This window comes from Galleria mellonella, unplaced genomic scaffold (genome assembly GCF_026898425.1).
Source record: "Galleria mellonella isolate WM207_F2 unplaced genomic scaffold, CSIRO_AGI_GalMel_v1 utg37, whole genome shotgun sequence".
Taxonomy (NCBI): domain Eukaryota; kingdom Metazoa; phylum Arthropoda; class Insecta; order Lepidoptera; family Pyralidae; genus Galleria; species Galleria mellonella.
Window position 1 is genome coordinate 2426963 of NW_026442087.1, and position 22698 is coordinate 2449660.

The window sequence follows — 22698 nt, forward strand, 5'->3', positions numbered from 1 at the left end:
ATCAGGATCAGGCTTTCGCACGGCATTTGCAGCGAAGGCATTTAATATGTTGTATGTATTTATGATTTATTAAATACCAATCGTTTTTACCAGAGGGAGACTTTGTACAAAAGCCGTTTGCTTGGGCACCTCTGTCCCAACCGTGTTTCTACCGTGAAGCAGTTGTGTTTGCATGGCTGCGTTTCGGTCTGAAGGGTGGGATATGGCAGTGAATTTACTGGGTACAGAGGAATAACACCTGAGTCCTCAGGAATGGCAACGCATGGAGGTATCATGGGCTAAACAGTATACTCTGTTATGTCCATGGTACTGCTCATGTCTATAGGTGACGGTTACCACTTTCCATCAGGTGAACTGTGAGCTTGTTTGCCATTCTTAGTCGTATAAAAAAACAGTACTGAGACCCTGTGATACAAGACTGATTTCTTTCCTTTTATTTTGCGACAGATTCTCCATTTGTAAGACGGTGATAGTGATAGTGGCTGTGTGGTCCCAGTATAGAGTAGGCTGCCTCTTCCTTTTTCGTGGATGTCGTAAGGACACGGGATGGGCAGCAGCGTCCCTTTTAAAACGTCTCTAAGCTTAACTGCGGTTGCCAATCCGTCTACCAAGCATGGCAATTACTGGCAAAACCACCCAAGGGGAGGCTTATGTTCAGCAGTGGACATTTAAAAGCTGATATGTTCATGAAGATAGTTGCAACTTGTTGTTACCATAGGGGCAAACGAAGTGTAGGACGATCTCCCACTAGATGGAGTGACGACCTCAAATGTATTACAAAGAATCAGTGGATGCAGGTGGCTCAGGACTGTTCCTTATGGCAGTCTATGGGGGAGGTCTATGTCCAACAGTGGACAGTTAAAGGCTCATATGATGATGATGATGAAGCATTTTAAAGAGGACGATTTACGATGTATCGGTTAGGAAATACCACTGCTAGAAGTTGATTCCAAGGTGTGGTTATGCGTGGAAGGAACTACCTTCATAAACGCACGGTGGAAGACCACTCCTCTTCCAAGTAATATACAAGTAATATTTAGAAACGAGAAGAACACAGGCTATATTTGGTCCCAGTCAATTAAATTTTTATTATACGGACAAAGACATGAGTAAAAATTTGTATAAAATAGGAATAATATGCTAAATTTCAAAATTATCATCAATCTCTTACTCTATTCTGTATAAAATGTTCTTGACAAAATAGTTGCAAAGTTTAATTTTATAGTATAAGTGGGAAATAAAGTCCACTTAACTTACTTGCTAGGAACAAAAATAACATGTCTGCAATGATGAACGCAAGCAGTGGGCTAGACTAACTCAGGGTTGCCAACTATATATACATATATAAAAAAATTAAATTCTCCAAACTTAAAAATTATTCTACTCAAAAAGAAAAACAGATTCTATTTAGCTTTATATGAATTTATAAGGCTCATATATAATAAATCATTATTTGATATATATATATTATACAAATTACGAATTTATTTTTTAGTTTTATATCAGAATCTAATCTCAACATTTAAGAGGATTTGTGATATTAAAATTTCAATTTATGGCAACATATATGCTATCATAATCTTTAGTACTCTAGAAAAGTCAGGAGAAACTATTAATCTTTTATAAATACATGACACAAAGAGAATGAAATTTTTTCTTTAAAGTAAAATGATGTAAGTGTACAATACCGAAAACATGCCGAAGTTGTATTAGATTCAGGAATCAGGTTTCGCATTTTTTTCAAGTACGAAGGTGAAGATAAAGTGCATCTGTTTTTTACATTCGTATATGCTGGTTTTATAATTGACATTTAAATAGATAACTACCTATAACCTATATTAAACATTATTTTGAAATTGAAATTATCTGTTGTTTATTGTTTTGGACAAAAAATATAATTTACAAATTCAAGATTTTTATGTTTGGGTGACAGCCCTAATCCAGATAGTGCCGAGCATCGTGTTAGCCCCGTCAGCTCCGTAGTGTATGTAAATTAGACACTGGCAATTTGCATGGCTCCTGTTTGTTATCGTGCGAGGATGAATAATTGGCTGTTCCAATGTTGTTGCAGGTAATTTGACAGGAGCATTATTTTTTTTCTCTCTGGCAACACTGCCGATAACAGTCTTTGTCAGTTGGCTCTTATTTATTTATTGTTTTTAATTTATTACTTGTGAAATAACGATACTAGTGTATATAATCAGTGAGTTTTGGTCATAAGTAACGTCGATTGTTGTTGGTGTGTAAATCTGTGATTTCTTTGTGACAAAAATCTACGTTACAAAATTTGTGGGACCGCCAACTGTCAAAGTATTGGTAATTTACAATAGAAGTCTTGGATTTCTATTGACTCCTTTAATAATTAAATGCAGTTATTACACTTCACTATTACTATATCCATTTACAAATAAACAATAATATTAAAGTCAAATATTCTATAGTGAAGATCGGTTGTTGTTGAGAGGAAAAAAAAAAAAAAAAAAAAAAAAAACTACCCACTAACATAAAATATTATTGCAATAATTACAGCTCATAAAATTTATTTATTATCATATTGATAATATATTCCAAATAGCTGTACGAAACTAAACTTATGTATTTTATTAAATAACAATACAATATTAGTAATCCATAGCCATTGCTAGATATCATATGACAAATTAAGACATATTTACTGTAGTGGTAATATATAAGATTAATTATTATTTTTTTGTAAACGTATTGGTATTTAAAGTTTTTACTAACAATATTTAATAATTTATTTATTATTAAATTATTTATTGTATTATTTTATTGAAGGGAAATAGCGCACTTTCAACACTGTATTTCTTCTATTGAATAATATTCATTGTTGTCTTGTTTCGTAGATATTTAACATAATAATTAAAAATGATGTCCCGCAGAGCATGTGATCTTGATGCTAAGCTCAAGGTGACACTCTTAGAGTTAAAAAAATCCAATGAATTAAATAAGGCCTTATTACAGGAACGAGATGAAAGTGAGATTGAAATTAAGTTGATGTCTGATAAATATGTGGCTCTGAAGAATGACCTAGTGAAGATCAGTACAGACTTTGAAGTTCTACATATCGAAAAAGAAAAACTTCAAGAAATTGTAAATAAATATGATCTGTGCAGAGACACATATGAGTCAGCATTGCAGAAAATCACTCATCTAGAGCGGCACCTTGAGGAAGTTCAATCACAAAATAAATCTTTGTTGGATCACAGGCGGTTGAGTAGTTATAACGAGACCATGGATCTGTATACAGAAATGTTAAATACTACTAGTGATCAAACATCTGCTCTGCCCCTTGTGACCATAGATTTGACAAATACACCAAGCTCCTATAGTCCTAATAAAGTACCTATTAATAGTAGTAAGAAATTAAAAAAATATGTAAAATTAAATAAATTTATTCGAAAATCAGAAAATTTAGTGAAAAGTCATAAAAAGTGTTTAAAATCAATTATTACTAGGAAGCAAAAAATTGACTTATCAATAGAATTAAATAATTGTAAAGAAAAAATATATAACAAAGATTTAGAAATAGATGAATTATCACAAAAAATTAAACTATTAGAGAACTCGTTGTCCAATTTATCTTTGAAATACGAATCAGCTAAGAATGAAATACATGAATATTCTGATCAGTTAGATAATTTAATAAAATTGGGTAACTACAACATGGAGCGGTTTGTTTCTCTTACGGATAGATGTCACTGTAATTTACCAGAGTCTGATAACTATATCCAACCGTCCCACCATAATCAGTTGAACATTGATATCTCATCCGTCACGGAACCAGACGTTTCATGTTTACCCACACGAAACAGTACAAAAGTAAATAAATGCAGCACTGTACATGAAACCATCAGGAGAACAATTGTTTATTCAGATGAATTTGGCAAGGATTTAGGTAGTTTATTATCGAACTGCCTCTCGCAACAAGTAATAAATAATTGTTTTCCGCGATCAGGTATATATAAGATTATAAAAAATATAGTAAATGAAAAATATGATATTCACACGACCCTAGTAATAGCGTTAGGGAATTGTTTGCATATGCGTAAATCTGATATAGTTAATTTAATAAAATCATTATATAATATAGTGGAGCTTGGTATAGGTAAAATATTATTATGCGCATTTCCCTACTCTCAATCCTTGACTAATGAACAGAATAAGTTCATTTATAGTATAAATAATTTAATTTATTCGATGACATATCATTGTAATGATATATTTTATTTTGAAAGTAACAAATTTGTTACAAATTATTATATGACGGGAGGTAATTTTTATCTTCCTAAAAAACAAAAAAAGACTATTGCTAGTTTACTAGCGTATAACATTTATGATCCCATTATAAGTAGTATAACGGGTTTAATTAGTAATATTAGTAATTATACTAATAATGTGACATGTGTTAATTTAAACTAACATCTACGACATTGGTTAAGCCACAGGATATGGTCATTATTCATCAAAATATTCGTGGCTTCTCCAGCAAAGAATTAGAATTAAGTCTTTTCTTAGAATCTAACAATGTACGGGTGTTATGTCTGACAGAACATTGGCTTAAACAATATGAAATAATTTGTCCTTTTGAACATTATAATATAGCTAGTTTTTTTGCTAGGAACAATGCCATTCATGGCGGGTCAATTATTATTTTAAAAAATGATGTAGAATATAAAAACCGTCAAGACATTGTAAATATTTCTATTGAGCAAACAATTGAACTATCTTGCGTAGAATTAGTTACTTGTATAATAATTTGCGTTTATCGTCCGCCATCGGCTTGTTTTGATTCTTTTGAACTGGCTATGGAGGAAGCATTGAGACGAGTCGCACGGAGGAATAAAACATTATTTGTATGTGGCGATTTTAATGTTGATTTATTATCGGAATGCTCAATAAGCTTAAGATTGATTAACTTATTTAAATCATTTAATTTGCACAATCTTTTTTTAGAACCCACTAGGGTCGCAGGAAATTCTGCCACTTGTATAGATAATGTTTTTTGTAATTGTGAAGTAAAGGTGAAAATGAATTTCGACTGTCTTGGATCTGATCATTACGGACAAAAAGTTATAATTGAAACTAAGGGATCCAAAGGGACTCAAACAATTACATGCAGACAAATAACACACAAGAATTTGGCACGTTTTAAAAATAAAATTGAACATAAAATATCTAGTGTCATAGTACCTCAATATGACCCGGACATTGTATGTGAACATATTTTTAATTTAATTGAACATGAAGCTAGCAGTGAATTTAAAACAAAAACATTTTCAACTAGTGTAAAATCAAAGTTTTGTGACTGGGCCACGTTTGGTATTTATAAGTCTAGGGCTAATCTTTACGAACTTTACGAAAAACGAAGCTATATATCCGATCCCTTATTTCATGAACATGTAAAATCTTATTCGAAAATATTTAAAAAGGTTTGTCATACAGCTAAGTCTCTCTATTTAGGTAAAATAATAACTAAATCTAAAGATAAAATAAAAGCCACTTGGAAAGTAATAAATAGCGAAACTGGAAAAGTTAATTTTCAAAATAGCAAAATAGCTTTAAATATTAATAACAAATTGGTAAATTCCGACACAGAGGTCGCGCATACATTCGAATCTTATTTTACTAATATTCCATTAATTACGACACAGGCTCTAAAATCTTCCCCGTCTGCTGCTGAAACTTTACTAACAGACAATGTTAGCAAGTCATCAGCTGTATTTAACTTTAGACATACATCATCAGTAGAAATAATGAAAATATTCAAACAACTTCATAATAAAAAAACAGAGGATCTATGGGGTATATCTGTTAAAATACTGGATAGTATAATGGAAATTATTGCGCCCTCTCTTGCTTTTATTTTCAATAAATGTATAGATGAAGGTAAATTTCCTAACATAATGAAAATTAGTAAAATCATACCGCTTTTTAAATCTGGAGATAGGAGTGACCCAATAAATTATAGACCTATATCCATACTCCCAGCACTCAGTAAAATTTTTGAAAAAATAATCCTTATGCAACTTGTCAGTTCGGTTTTTCCAAAGGTCGTTCAACTACAGACGCAGGTGCAGAGTTGCTTAGACACGTATTTGCTGCATGGGAAACTAAAATGGATGTGATAGGTGTTTTTTGTGACCTTTCTAAGGCTTTTGATTGCGTTGATCATAATACATTGCTAAAAAAACTTGCTTTTTATGGCGTCAAAGACAATGCTTTAAATTTAATAAAATCTTATCTATCTGATAGAATACAGAAAGTGAAGATTAGCAACGCTACGTCTGACGGGTCACTTGTGCAAATGGGTGTACCTCAAGGATCTATTCTCGGTCCATTTTTATTCCTAGTTTACATTAATGATCTCCCATATGCCATGCAGGATAGATGCGGCATAGTATTGTTTGCAGACGATACTTCATTGATTTTTAAAGTTAATAGAATGACTAATAATTATGACGATGTAAATAGTGCTTTGCGGCGTCTCCTGCACTGGTTTACAACTAACAATCTTATGTTAAACGCTAAAAAAACAAAATGTGTTAATTTCTCTCTATCTAAAAGTTTTAATACTAATTGCAATATTAAATTAAATGACGAATCTCTCGAATTTATAGAATCTACTGTTTTTCTAGGAATCACACTAGATAGTAAAACACAATGGGGTGCACAAATTCAAAGCCTTGCAGCGAAACTAAGTTCAGCAGCTTTTGCCGTGCGTAAAGTTAGACAGTACACTGATACTGATACTGCTAGATTAGTCTATTTTAGTTATTTTCATAGTTTACTCTCTTATGGAATATTACTATGGGGAAAAGCGGCAGATATTAAGAATATATTCATATTACAAAAACGTGCCGTTCGAGCGATCTACTGTATGAAGAGTCGTGACTCATTAAGAGAGAAATTCAAAGAGGCAAATATTCTCACCGTTGCTTCTCAATTTATATATTCAAATATACTATATGTTCATAAAAATCTTGACTTATTTCCAAAAAACAGCAATATTCATAATATTAATACTAGATTTAAAGACAAACTTGCTGTCCCCAAGTATAGTTTAGAAAAAGTTAATAGGTCTTTTATGGGAATAGGTATAAAAATTTACAATAAGATACCAAAGGATATGTTGGAATTACCCTTAAATAAATTCAAAACATCTGTTAAATCATATTTACTGAGCAAAGCCTATTACTCACTAAACGATTACTTGAATGACGAGTGTGCATGGCAATAGTTGTTCATGCACTGAATTTTCATTTAATGTTAGACATAGACACCTATATAAATATACATTGTAAATAAACTGGCTTTAAAAAAAAAAAAAAGTAATTCAATTGAGTTTCTTGCCAGTTCTTCTCAATTGGATCTATATACCGAACTGGACGGTAGGGTAAATATAAAATTATAATGTACAAATTTGACGTTCATAAGCGGCTAAAATGTCCTACATGAATAAATGATTTTTGAATTTGAATTTGAATTTGAATTACTTACGATTCTGATTATCTCAACTATTGGCCAGCAATAAGATAACAGTTTAAAAAGAAAAGTCGCACAGAGAACGATAAGAGAAGCCTAGCTCTAAGAGACAATATGGAACGAGAAAATTCAACAGAGACTAAAATCGTTGATATAGATTTCAGAGTCTGATAGCTAAAGTGGTTGTGGGGCGATCATATTTGTCGAGTCTGTGATGGTAAATGTTAGATTAATAAAGAAGTAAGATTTTGGAGTAAAGATTGCGTGCAGGATGATGTAGCGTGGGATGCCTAACTTCTAGATGAAGCGGTAGTATTATGAAGACAGCTGAAAAATGATAATGGATAGATAATCATAAATGTCAAAGAGCATTGGGATAAGCCAATATCCAGCAGTGGATAGATATAGGTCAAAATTATAACGATAGGTGTCAGGTCTACGTCAGTTTAAAAAGATGTTCAAATTGTAAGGCTATTAGAGTTTTAATTGAATTAATTAATGAAATTGTATTTTTTTTTTCAATACATTATATAAATGTGAAAGTGACTTTCTTTACTTGCTAAATCTTGCCACCTGCTTTAACAGCGCAATTAATGATAAACAATAAAGAGTATCTATCTATCTATCTAATAGTTATTTGTTACATGTGTAGTATTTGTAATGGAGAAGAACTGTCTTTTATGCCGGTCAATTTACATAACTTGGTCACGCAGAAATGTCTGGTAAATACGAGTACAGTCTTGAGAAGCAATTTTTGTTTTGACTTTACCAATATTATATTAAACCAATATTATACATAGGAAAGATTTGTTTTTTGTTTCAAAATGAATAAACTAAAAAAAACACTTAGTTTAAAAAAAAATCATCTACATAAAGATACGAGGTCTGTCCGGAAAGTTCGTATAAAAGTGTTCTGGAATGCGAGAAAGAGGAGTGGGGAGGCCAGGTAAGCGCAGGACCCCTTCCTTATGTCCCTAACAATGCTTCAGTTCTGGTCTGACCGCCGTGCGGTGCGAACTGGCTTGTCACGCCATCTGTGAAGTTACCTCTTAACGAAACCCCGTCGGCATGGAGCCCGCTTCCGTTGAAGAGCAGCGCGTCGTAATCAAGTTTCTCTCGAAACTCGGCAAGAATGGCCGTGAAATTTTTGCCGATCTAATTCGATAAGACATCCGGGGAACCACGAACAAAAAAATCAAGAAAATCCCGCTCAAATGTCAAGACAATGTTGATTGTTTTTTTCGATGTTCGGGGGATTGTCCATCAAGAATTCGTCCCTCCAGGCCAGACAGTTGATGGAAAATTCTACGTCGATGTGCTCAGACGCCTCAAAGCTCGTGTGGCACGAGTTCGTCCAGAATTGGCGCGAGAGGGGCGTTGGATTCTTCACCACGACAATGCCCCTGCCCACACCTCTCTTGTTGTCCGTGAGTTTTTGAGTAAAAATTCCATTACGGTGACCGAACACCCCCCCTATTCGCCGGATTTGGCCCCGTGTGACTTCTTCTTGTTCCCAAAAACCAAATTGGTACTTCGGGGGCGGCATTTGGGGGACATAAATGAGATAAAAAAAGCTACGACGGGGCAGCTGAGAAACCTACAACCAGAGGACTTTCAAGGAGCCTTCTCACAGTGGAAACGGCGTTGGCACAAGTGCATTATGTCACAGGGGGAGTACTTTGAAGGGGATAAAATTGATTTACCTGAATAATTGTAAAATAAAATTTTTAAAAAACTTTTATACGTACTTTCCGGACAAACCTCGTACATAATCAGCGAGTGAATTGGACTGTATTTTATTTTTAGGAAACCGTGTGCAACCAGGGCGTGTCGATAGTATTTGGTAACGATGTTTATTATTTACAATTTAAAATGTACAATTTCCTTTTTGATTAAAACTCAAGAATATTTTAAAATAAAGTTTACCCATTCATTAAAAGCAGAGTTGCAACAGTTGAACTGTCAGCGAAAGGACATTAGGGACTCTTCAAAAACACGACACCAAAAACTGTTCGCAAATGAATTTTGGCACCGAAAATAACAAGAAACAAAAGGCGTCAGCGTCGCTAATTATCCAGCTAATTAACGGACACCTTTCGCCCATCAATCAAAGAGTTGGCGAAGTGTAAAAAATTTGGGCCAGAAGAAATAACGCGCCTGCTACCAAAGCATATTTATCGTGATGCCACCAATAGTTTCCTGAAACACGACTATCGATGATCGTTTTATTAAACTAATAGCTCGTATATGGACCTTTATACTCGGTAATGTATTTAACGATTGCGATAAGGTTGCCGATAAATGTTTTCGTTGAAAACTCAGTACAGGCCACGTTTGACAAGTCAAGTGCGAGGTGATGGATGGTCCCACCGTCCGAAACGTGACAAATGAACTAAAGCTCTAAAGAAATGGGTTGCGCAATGAAAAAATGGTATCTGAAATATTACGTACTTTTAAGGTATTAAGAAGTATTAATTAACTCATTCGTGACTGAAATGTGGAACGTACAATTTGGGGCCTTATATAATTTGAACCAACGTTAACTATAGTGATGTAATTTTTCCATAAAATTTCAGTAAATACAAATAACCTTATTTCGCTTGAAAGATTGTAGGAAAGATCATAAATAATGTTTAAATACTGTTCATACTCTTCACTAGAATCTAGCGTACAAAATGCATTCAATTGTACATATATGGTACACATATTGGATATCACATGCAATATTTTACAATGGCAACATGTTTCATCATCATCAGTTTCATCATCATCAACTTATCAGCCGTTATCCGTCCATTGCTGAACATAGGATCTTCGTCTGTACATAGAATAGCTGAGCATAGGCTTCCCCCATAAGAGAGGCAACATGTTTATTTATTATAAAAATAATTAAGTTAAATAATTGGGTTATAATTATTACTTTTTGTACAACTTAGAATGGCAAACGAACTGACGGCCCACCTGATGGAAAGTGGTAACCGTCGCCTATAGACATGTGCAGTACCATTGACATAACAGAGTATACGATTTCGCCCATGCGTTGCCATTCCTGAGGACTTAGATGTTATTCCTCTGTACCCTATAAATTCACGCCTTCAAACCAAAACACAGCCATGCAAACACAATTGTTTCACAGTAGAAACACGAATGGGACAGAGGTACCCAAGCAATCGACTTTTGTACAAAGTCTCCCTCTGGCATGAAAGCTACAAAGTTGATACTTCAAGTAACGTTCCTTCGTATGAAATGTTTAGTTGCACTGACAGAAAATTCCTTTAAAAGAATGCTAATGACTCCGATTTCACTCAATATATCCATGGCTGTTTCCTTTAATATACCCAATGAAACGAGACACCGATATAATTGACAAGACAGATAAAAAAGTGATATAATGTGTGTAAACCATATAAGCGTAACGTAATTAGGTAAAAAGTTAAAATGCTCTTAATGAATACTTGACTCCTTTAACGGGTTTAAGACAAGCTGAGTGCAGTTCTTGTACGCGTGTAATAACGACTCTGCTGTAACACTTGTAAGGAAAGTGGAACCAGGTATTCAAGTACAAGACAGGAATGAAAAAAGTGGACCTAGAATACCAATAGATGGCAACTGACAACTCTATAACATAAACCTAATTTGGGATGACTTCGATGCAGTGGAGAGAGCAAACTATTGGACCTCCGTGTAGTGATATTATAATTCGCAGCTTATAAATTGTTTTGATATTGCTTGGGGGGAAAGGGATTGTTAGTAACGGAGACTGAGAATCACGTTGCTAGCAATATAGCCAACCAGGTCGACCCCGCGGTTCCCCTTGGAAACTGTCATTGTTAATTCCTGGTGAATTCATCATGATGGGCTAACTGGCCATGTTTTCATTCTCATCTATCACCCTTCACTGGTGCCCCGCCAGAGTATCCCGTTAGCGCAGGCGGGGTTACCATACCATTTTCACCCATAAAAAAATAGTTTTGATAGATAGATAGATAATTTATTTGCATTGTTTACAGCACAGAAACAAAAATAGACATAAATGCACAGTGAAAAAAGATAAAAAAATACAAATGTACAAAAAATAAAAAATAAAACAATTTTTTTCCCTTCATGCATGTCACAGTAATACAAAATGGTCATGACTCAGTTTATTGCTTTGTCCTTAAAAGAGCAAAACACTGATATTCTGTTGTGGCCAAAAGTGTACACAATATAGTATGCTGAAACAGTATCAGCAAACCAATGTTAAGTACTGAAATAAATTCGGCGTGTGGTACCGGCCATGATCTTAGGATAGCCATGATCAAAGGCCATCCCATCCTTTCCCGTCAGTGTCGTAAGAAGATGACTAAGGGAACTTAACAGTCGAGGGTAAGGCAACAGTGTTCCTTTTAAAACATGATTAAAATTTAACTGCGGTTGCCAACCCGCCTGCTAAGTGTGGCAACTACTGTAAAAAACCCCTATTATGAGGGAGGCCTATATTCTGCAGTGGGCAGTTAAAGGCTGATACGATGACGACTGAAATAAAAACGAACATGACATAATTTACTTAATAATAATAATAATATTTATTAGGTCAAAAAATACATGTTTCAATTTTACATTTGTTCCCAAAACTTCACACTAGGATTCCCTGTGTCGAAGTCTTAGGTCCTCCTTCTCCTCTACTTACAAAACTTATTAACTAATATATAAACTTTAGGTACATAAATAATTTAGATTTATACACATTTTTACATACATATTTTGTCATATACATATATACACATACACACTTACACACACACATACACACTTATTTTGTTTACTACACTTTACAAAAGTAGAATAGTGAGTAGTTATACAATTTTTTTATGCAACATGAAACAGTAAACAATCTGATGGTTCACCTGATGGAAAATAGTAACCATCATCTATAGACACAAACAGTGTTGGAAATCATAGAGTACACTGTGTTATTGAAGGTACACTTTCAAAAACAAAAGGTATTTGGTTTAAGACAATTCAATGTGGGCCTCTTCTGATACCTTGGATTTTTAGATAGTAAATTAAATAGAAATAAAATTAAGTTAATTTTAAGAATCAGATCTGGTCATTATCCATCAAGAAAGTTTGCATATTTAATGGAAAAAAAATTCACCAGATTGCATTGTCTGTGGAAAAGTTGAAGATGTACAGCACCTATTGATGGAATGTGATAAAAACCTAAGGGAAAGGAAAACATTTTTAAAAACATTTAATATTAATAAATTTGATGTGGGTATTGTTCAGAGCATAATGCATGCTGCTACTACCAAAATTGCTTTGTGCTTAAGTGAATTAGTAAGTAGTATTGTTTAGTTATAATTATAATAGTAGATAACTTGTTTAGATTTTATGGGATTGGCATGTTAAAAAACAAAAATCCCAAATTAAACGTAGATTAAAAAAAAAGGTACACTTCATTTGAGAACGAAGGTATTATTCCTTCTATTATTGTACGCATACTGCCAGCTAATAATTAATGCTCCTTTCCATTTAGCGTTTGCTGGAAGAGAACTCTTACAGAGTTAAGCTCGCCTGTTGTACATCTTTATTTCATATATATTATATGTTGTAATTTTTTGTGTACAATAAAGAATAAATAAATAAAAATAAAAAAAATACCTTCATCTTATAATTTATCAACTTTATCACTCATACACCCAAATGTTTCAATAAACAAAGTGATATCATCAAATGTATTTCTACTATCCGCTTAGAGACCAAGGTCATAAAAATGTATTTCATATACAGTCTCACATTATGCAGATATGACCTGGACGTCTAAATGGTCAAATTATACGACGGTGCAAATAACTGCATGCTGTATAGAGCCGATGCTATTTATCAAACCGATGTCGTCGATACATCGTTTTCGGTGTTTTGCATGAATAATTCAACTACTTTTTAGTCAGTTGTCAGTTTGTACAGCTTATATTTGGCGTATAATATTAGCATCAATATAGCCAGACGATTGTTACTTCAAATCTAGCGTATGATCTGTTAATATTTTACGAAATTTGATATGTTTTTTTATTAAAGATTCATATTTGACATTGAAGACTGCCTGTATTGTGATACATGTATTATAATTATTAATTTATGTGACACAAACATTCGTTCATGAATATTGAATTTGAATTTTATTACCGATAGATTTTATTGCAATAATATTTTAATAAAAATTGTTGGCAACGGAATTGGGTAACGTGACTAATCTAGTATTAAATAAAGTGTAATAAATTATAAACGGAAATTTGTTATAATTTAATTGCTACTCTTAAGTGTTTGTTTATATTCTATTTGTTTATTAATTCAATAAATCAATAATTCTAAGATGTTCTGAATGACAATAAGAAATTATACAACATCTATGCCGACAGCTCATTCTGGATCTTTGCTCCTTTTGCTTGTTCTTAGTTTTAAAGTATCAAGATCTATGCAAATGTATAAAGTGTTAAGCGCGAGTGTTTAAAGAAGCATGCTACAAACAAATTAGTTATTTAATAATATTTCTAAAATAAAGTATATATTTTTTATTGTTTCCTTTCTGCAAAAAGATACTGAAAATATATTTGTAATAGTATATTTTATAAATCTATGACAATTTAAGACAAAAATTGTGAGATATATATTTTACATATACATTTTCTTTAATTAATTAATAAATCCTTATTAAAACAATATTGCTACTGAATTTAGAGTATTTTTTTATCATTTATTTCATGTGTTTTCAAATTATTAAATTATTATAATTTTACATAATAATATGTACGAGTATAATAAATCAACTGTAAGGCAAATATTTTTATTTCCAACATTGTTTCTATGCTGGGTATATTAAAAACAGTTTTTAATACTTCACTAGCAATTGCATTGTATTCAACAGCTGAATCTTTCATGAACACACACCTCCATAAATCTGGTATAGCATCGTGTTTTTTCGTCGAATATTTTTACGATAAAATCTCCATAGCTGTCGAGATAATTGAATTACAAATTTCGTAAATAAAACCTGTATATACACAGAGTAACTTAACACAAACATATATTTTATTAAAATCTTTTTGCATATAGTTTTGGAGGGTAGAATTGTAACGTTGTGTTTTGTGTACACCACAAATGTAAACGTAATGGGGCGCAATTCAAAGATGGCGCCACACACGCGTGGATCATTCCAATCTGTCATTCGTCGCGTGTGGACGTGTCCTTTGAAATGAGCATTTACTTACTGAATTATCTATTGTTTTAATGTATGCCTAAATACAAAATATGTGAACACGTGTGGTGTTCAATATAATTATATTTTACAAAGGTACAAAATAAACATATACTTTTTGTGCTTTAAATTACATTTTTTGTATTTATTCATTTTTTGTATATATCATAGTACATAATATAATTTATAAACGGTTAATTTAATTTTATATAATATAAATTTGTACATTACATATAAAATCAAATTTGCTGTTTTCCTTCCTTCCATGCCTTGCTATCCTTCACCATCACTTCATCAGCTGTCATGGAAATCCATGGTCCTAAAGATAAGCAAGCCGAAGTAGCAATATGCTGGTCATATAGCCCGAAAAATCGACAAGCCATGGAGAAAAAGATTCTTAAAGTAGTTAACCCGTACGGGCAATCGCAGTGTAGGATGACCGTACTCCCCTCACTAGATGGAGTGAAAAACCTGAAATGCATTACAGGAAGTTTATGAGATGTCTATATTCAGGAATGGCAGATAATGGTTGATTTGATGATGATGATTTATGATCATCAAAATAAATGATTTGTATGATTATTACAGTAATTGTATACTTATAAAAAATATATTTTTATACTAGCGGCCCGTCCCGGCGTCGCACGGGTGGACATTTTTACATTTTAAAAAGTGGCCATTAAGGCCGCACACGCGACGTAAGCTTAAAAAAATGGAGTACCTTCTCCCGTTTTCCCAACATTTCCCTTCACTGCTCTGCTCCCATTGATCGTAGCGTGATGAAAAGTATACTGTAATCTGCCCGGGTGTATGAAGAATAATTGTGCCAAGTTTCGTTAAAATCCGTCGAGTAGTTTTTGTTTCTATAACGAACATACAGACAGACAGACAAAAATTTTACTGATTGCATTTTTTTTGGCATCAGTATCGATCACTAATCACGCCCTGATAGTTATTTTGGAAATATATTTCATGTACAGAATTGACTTCTCTACAGATTTATTATAAGTATAGACGACTAGTATATATTAAGTCTAAACCAGTACCGAATTGAGCAGCATCGACTGGTAGCCCAGTAAATTGGTTTGTTTGTCCGTTCGTGACGCTGTTTGCATTATACTTGACACTGACATTAAGAGGTGCAGTGTCTGGACCATTTGTCACGCGGCCACATTAATGTTTCATACATGTCCGCTTTTAGTGGTACGGTATAAATAAATGCATTTATTGCTTCGTCTGGTATTTTAAGTGGGTTGCCAGTAAAAAAATAACGAAACGTACATACAACAGGACAAACGAATACATATTAATTTATAAATGGAGCATGTCATAGATTATTTAAATTAAAAATAATCAAATATAATAAAGAACAATAAATTAAAACAACAACTTTTTTTTTATGCAACTTAGAGTGGCAAACGAACTGACGGTCCACTTGATGGAAAGTGGTAACCGTCGCCTATAGACATGAGCAGTACCAACAACTTATTATCATTCCACTGTTGGTTATATATTAATTGTGTAATTAAAATCTATTTATCTATCTATTCAGCCCACATCATCCCACTGCTGGGCATAGACCTATTTTTAGTCGTGCCACTTGTAATATTCATTTCCGTGGGTGTCGTAACAGCCGACTAAGGGAGGGCGAGGGATGGGTAGCAGCGTCTCTCTTAAACACCTCTAAAGCCTGACTGCAGTTGCTAGTCCGCCTACCAAGCGTGGCAACTACTGGCAAACTCCCCAAGGGGGAGAAGGGATTGTTAGCAATGGAGTTTCATAGCCTCATTACCAGCAATATTAGGTCGGCCACCACGTGGTTCCCCCTGGAAACCATCGTGAACAATTCTCGTTGAATTCGTCACGATGGGCTAATTGACCTACTTCATCCCCACCTATCGTCCTTCACTGGTGCCCCGCCGGTGTATACCGATAGCGCGGGTGGGGTAACCATTCCATTATCACCCATTAAAAAAAACCCCCCAAGGGGAAGGCTTATATTGAGCAGTGCTGAAAATATGTATTTCTATGTAAGAATAGTAGCTTTTATATTTATATTCTTTCTACTTTATGTTCTTATGTTTTTGAATCTTTTTTTTTTACAACACAGTGGGCAAACTATCATGCAGTCACCTGATGGTAAGTGACTACCGCCGCCCATGATCACCCACAACACCAACGGCATTGCAGGCGCGCTGCCGGCCTTTATTTATCATGTTTAGAGATCTTTATCTCATAATTCGGAATACCACATTATTATATTAAAATATTATTAAGAGGCGCTATAATAAAACGTATCATACAGACAGGCCGACAGTAAAAACTCGACACATAAAAATAAAATAAATGTCCACATAAAAATGTTATACGGAATTGTGACTCCATTTGTGCTTGTAAGTGGTCCGTCGACATTCCCATCGTATCTCAATCACCGGTATTCGCCATAAGTAGCTGTTATGGCGTTGATAATATTCATTATCGTATGCCTACAGGTCCTATATGTAATGCAAATAATTGTCTGTCTGTCTGTCTGTCTGTCGGACAGAGTTAAAGCTGACAGGAGAAAATTAATTGATGATAAAAATATATTGACCCGCTAATAAAATGGTCTCGAATTAATGTTAAAATTAATTAAATGTAGACCATTTTATTGGTAATTAAATTAATTTTATAAATATTACCTAAGATAATTACAAATAAAAATTGACGATTAGTTCTGTTTAAATTAAAATATTCTCCACTCCTCGTATTCTTCTTCACCTCTCCACCTTCTCCTTTCTTCCTTATATCTTTGTAGAAATAAGAGAGTTACTAATAAAAAAAATCAATGACAAAAAATGATGTATAAAAAATTTAAAATTTTTAAAAAACTAACACCGACTTTTATTTTGGTAAAACAGTTTTTTTTTTTTTAATTTAAAATCTAAACTACTAAACTGATTTTGATAAAATTTCTACAGGGCCTATTTAGAAATCTATTCTTTCAGTCAAAAAACAAAAACCAACCAGTTTATGAATGACGACGTTCTCAGATGACAAACATAAAAAATTACAACCCAATTGCAAATCTCCTTTTTTGAAGTCGGTTGAGAAACAACTAAAAAAACATTGAGCATTAATCATAGAAATTAAGGATCTCCTGATAAGAGTCCTGTGGTTATTTATTTTTGCAATTCACCCTAAATAAAAAAAGCTTATTTATTTGTATTTTTAATTAATTAATTTATATTCATATTATGAGTGCAATCCGGAATTTCGCAAACAACGCCGGGTGAGACGCCTCTAGGCATTATCGCCAATTGGTTTTACGATAATTCCCCCTTAGTAGCTAGGTAATACGACCTCCGTTTCCGGAGTTAACGATTCTCTCGATCGTAACTTTATAATTTACGGTTATTGTGCAACTCTAAAGAATATTGGGGCTTAATTTTTGCTTTTTATTACCGGTTCGTGCGTATTTATTGAAATATTTTTATTTGTTGCAATCGTTAAATGTTAATTTGTTTTAAATTGAACGCCAATTCGCGCTCTGGTAGAGTTTAATTGTTTTAGAAGTCACGCGAGTTGTAATAAATTTGTATATAAGTAGTAAACAAAACCACCTGAGTCCTCAGGAATGGCAACGCATGGGGGGTATCATGGGCGAAACAGTATACTCCGTTATGTCCATGGTACTGCTCATGTCTATAGGCGACGGTTACCACTTTCCATCAGGTGGGCCGACAGCTTGCTTGTCATTCTAAGTTGTATAAAAAAAAAAAGTAAAAAAAAACTGTAGTTTTGAAATCGGCGGTGTTAAAGGCGTTTCTGCACGCTTGTAATTTAAACATATAATTTAATTAATCCTTAATAATTAAATCATCAACATAATATTAGCCTCTAATTATTCATTGCTGAACTTAAGCCTCCGTCTGTAGAGGGTTTTTTTTTAATGGATGAAAATGGCATGGTAACCCCGTCTGCACTATCGTTATACGCTGGCGGGGCACCAGTGAGAGGTGATAGATGAGGATGAAAAAGCAGGTCAGTTAGCCCATCGTGACGAATTTAACGATAATTTTTTTTTTATACTACTTAGAATGGCAAACAAGCTGACGGCCCACCTGATGTGGTACCATGGATATAACAGAGTATACTGTTATGCCCATGATACCCCCCATGCGTTGCCATTCCTGAGGACTCAGGTGTTATTCCTCTGTACCCTGTAAATTCACGCCATATCCCGCCCTTCAAACCGAAACACAGCCATGCAAACACAGCTGCTTCACGGTTGAAACACGAAGAGACAGAGGTACCCAAGCAAACGACTTTTGTACAAAGTCTGGTTTGGTCAGAATTGAAGTAGTTTTTTTTTTTTTTTATATGCGACATAATTTTTAATTACCTTCGATAAATTAATAATCAAAACATATTTCAAACACGAATCTTGAACGATACTGTTGTAATATTTGACATTTATAATTTTTATTAACGTCATAAACATATCTTGATTCGACAGGTGCCATAAAACTGTGCTCGTTGACTAATTAACAAAAATGATGTATGCCCAATAAATATTTTGTTAGTGATTTCCATGTAAATATAAATATACATATACTATTAATTTATTTTGATTTATTTATACGCTGGAAATAACATTGATATTTTTTTTTTCAAATGGCAATTTTATCTGATTAAAAAAAGTATTATATCACATTGATGTATTTTTTACGACATTGTCACCAAATATCGTTGAAGGATTTTGATGAAAAATGATCTCTCGTATGTATCAGTGAATTTACAGGGTACAGAGGAATAATACCTGAGTCCTCAGGAATGGCAACGCATGGGGGATATCATGGGCGAAACAGTATACTCTGTTATGTCCATAGTACTGCTATGTGAGTGTATGATATATTTTGGAACCAATCTGTAACTATATTCTTTTGGACAGAAAAAAGGTTTTTCCAAATCGGTTTATAAATGACGAGGTTTTAAAGTAAAAACAATATATATATATATATATATACGAGGTCTGTCCGGAAAGTTCGTATAAAAGTGTTCTGGAATGCGAGAAAGAGGAGTGGGGAGGCCAGGTAAGCGCAGGACCCCTTCCTTATGTCCCTAACAATGCTTCAGTTCTGGTCTGACCGCCGTGCGGTGCGAACTGGCTTGTCACGCCATCTGTGAAGTTACCTCTTAACGAAACCCCGTCGGCATGGAGCCCGCTTCCGTTGAAGAGCAGCGCGTCGTAATCAAGTTTCTCTCGAAACTCGGCAAGAATGGCCGTGAAATTTTTGCCGATCTCAGAACAGTTTATGGGGATGATGCTGTGAAGGAACCAACCGTCCACAAGTGGCTAAAAAGATTCAGAGAGGGCCGAGAAAGCGTTCAAGATGACCCACGTTCAGGACGTCCTTCCACTTCACATTCCGACGAAAACGTGGAAAGAATTCGAACTTGTGTTAATGGGGACCGTCGTTTAACGGTCAGACAGGTGGCTGAAGAGCTTAATTTGGGCAAAACCGTGGTCCACGAAATTCTAAGAAACGAACTTCAAATGAAAAAAATTTGCGCCAAGATCGTTCCGTGAGTTTTTGAGTAAAAATTCCATTACGGTGACCGAACACCCCCCCTATTCGCCGGATTTGGCCCCGTGTGACTTCTTCTTGTTCCCAAAAACCAAATTGGTACTTCGGGGGCGGCATTTGGGGGACATAAATGAGATAAAAAAAGCTACGACGGGGCAGCTGAGAAACCTACAACCAGAGGACTTTCAAGGAGCCTTCTCACAGTGGAAACGGCGTTGGCACAAGTGCATTATGTCACAGGGGGAGTACTTTGAAGGGGATAAAATTGATTTACCTGAATAATTGTAAAATAAAATTTTTAAAAAACTTTTATACGTACTTTCCGGACAAACCTCGTATATATATATATATATATATATATATATATATATATATATATATATATATATATATATATATATACATACATACACATGTATATATAGAATTTAGAACGTTCACTTTTTTGAAGTCACTAAAAATAATAATTTATGATCAGAAAAAGAAGTATTTTATTTATATAAAATATTTTTTTTCTAAAAAGGTTCATAATAATCGGATACAAGAAGATATAATTATAAGAAGTTTTTTTAGTTTCTTTCTAACATTTGAATATGAAACCGAATAGACGACTATGTTTATTACGTATTACATACAATTATTGTAATAACTGCTTAATTACAATTAACATGCTAACGACTATTTTAAATTAATCAACGTCATCGATTAATAAAAATAATCGATACGACCGGATCGAATGAGGTGTAATTTATAAGATAAAAACTAAACAACGTTGTACGAACGCTCGTAAATTACACGAGCCATAAATATTATCATGTATAATGAGGACGCTATTAGTTGGATGGTTGTAAATCGATGTTTTTTCTCGAAAATCTAGCAGCGACCACCGAATTACACAGTAAAAATATAATACTCATCGGAATACGGACATCTATAGAAAGGACGATGTTAAAAATATTATAAACTTTGCGTTGCTCAACGGCGGAATAGACAATCCTGCAACTCTTAGCCGTCGTTCTTTGTACGCAGCCTAACGCTGCATGCGATTGCGTGCTTGTCGACTACTATCAGCACCGCCGGTTCGCACCTGTACTGCTCAGTTTGCTCCCACTTATCAGGCTATTTCTCTGCTCAATTCTCTGATTGCTCAGCAGCCAGATATTGGTATATTTAATGACAAAATAGATATATTTTTAAAATGTCGTTTAAAATTTTTAAGTTTGTTAAATAAATCTATGGCTCACTACACGTTTTGGGATACTGTAAGTGTGGTGAGTAATTTATTAATAAATAAATAAACTACTAGCTCCGGCTTCGCGCGGGTGTAATGCTGACACAGGATAGCAACATCGATCCCTGGCCGGTACCGCCGCAACCGCTATGTCCTTGCATTTTAAAACTGTAATATATTCGAAAATATTCATTTAAATTACATGTTGTAAAGAGTCATTGATCTGATAAACTGTACAATATATTTAAAATACTTAATTAGATAAGGATTAATGCTGTATTGCTTAAAATCGCTACGTAAATAAGCCATTATTTTTCATAAAAAATTAAGCGACTTTGTTTTATACTATGTAGTGATAAAGACTAGTTTTTACTCGTGACATCGTCCATGTGTTATATGTTCACTAACCGAGATATAAAATAACCTATGTCCTTCCTTATCCCATATACGAATTTAGTATATGCATACCAAATTTCATAAATTATAGAACAGACAAACTTATTTTCACATTTCTAATATTAGTAAGGATTCAACTATCGATTTTAAAATGGAACAGCGTATATTCGCCACATTTGAGCCGATATAGATGATTATTTATTTACTCAAAAAAGGTATTTTATTTTATTTTTTTTTGTTTTTGAGATAACTCGATTACGAGATATGAAAATATAAAAGAACACACTGAAATATTTCTAGTCTGCTCCTAAAGAGGGCGTACTGGAGTATGTTTGTTTTAATTGACGAGATATTAAACATAACCGGGTAACTTTTATATGGACTAGATTTCAACGAAGGACTATTAATTCCATACTAGGTTCACGAAACAAGTTTTTGCTTTTTCGGCAGCTATTTTTTAATTTCTTTTTTTCTAAAATTAAAGTTTAAAAAAAATTATACTAAGGCTGCTCTATTCCGTTCTGAGCCACCTCAAGCAAGTGTTACACGTTCAATATTTAAAGCATGGCAGTTCGTACCATTAAAACACTATTAGCGTATTTGCATATTTGATAAACAGCCTATAATTTTGCCGTGGCACTGTTAATTCTGTTTTTAATTTTTTAAAACCCATATTTATTATAGCATAATTTTCATATTTACCGATTTCGAAAATGATTGGCAATATTTTAAAAACTTTACATTAAGAGATTTCCTTT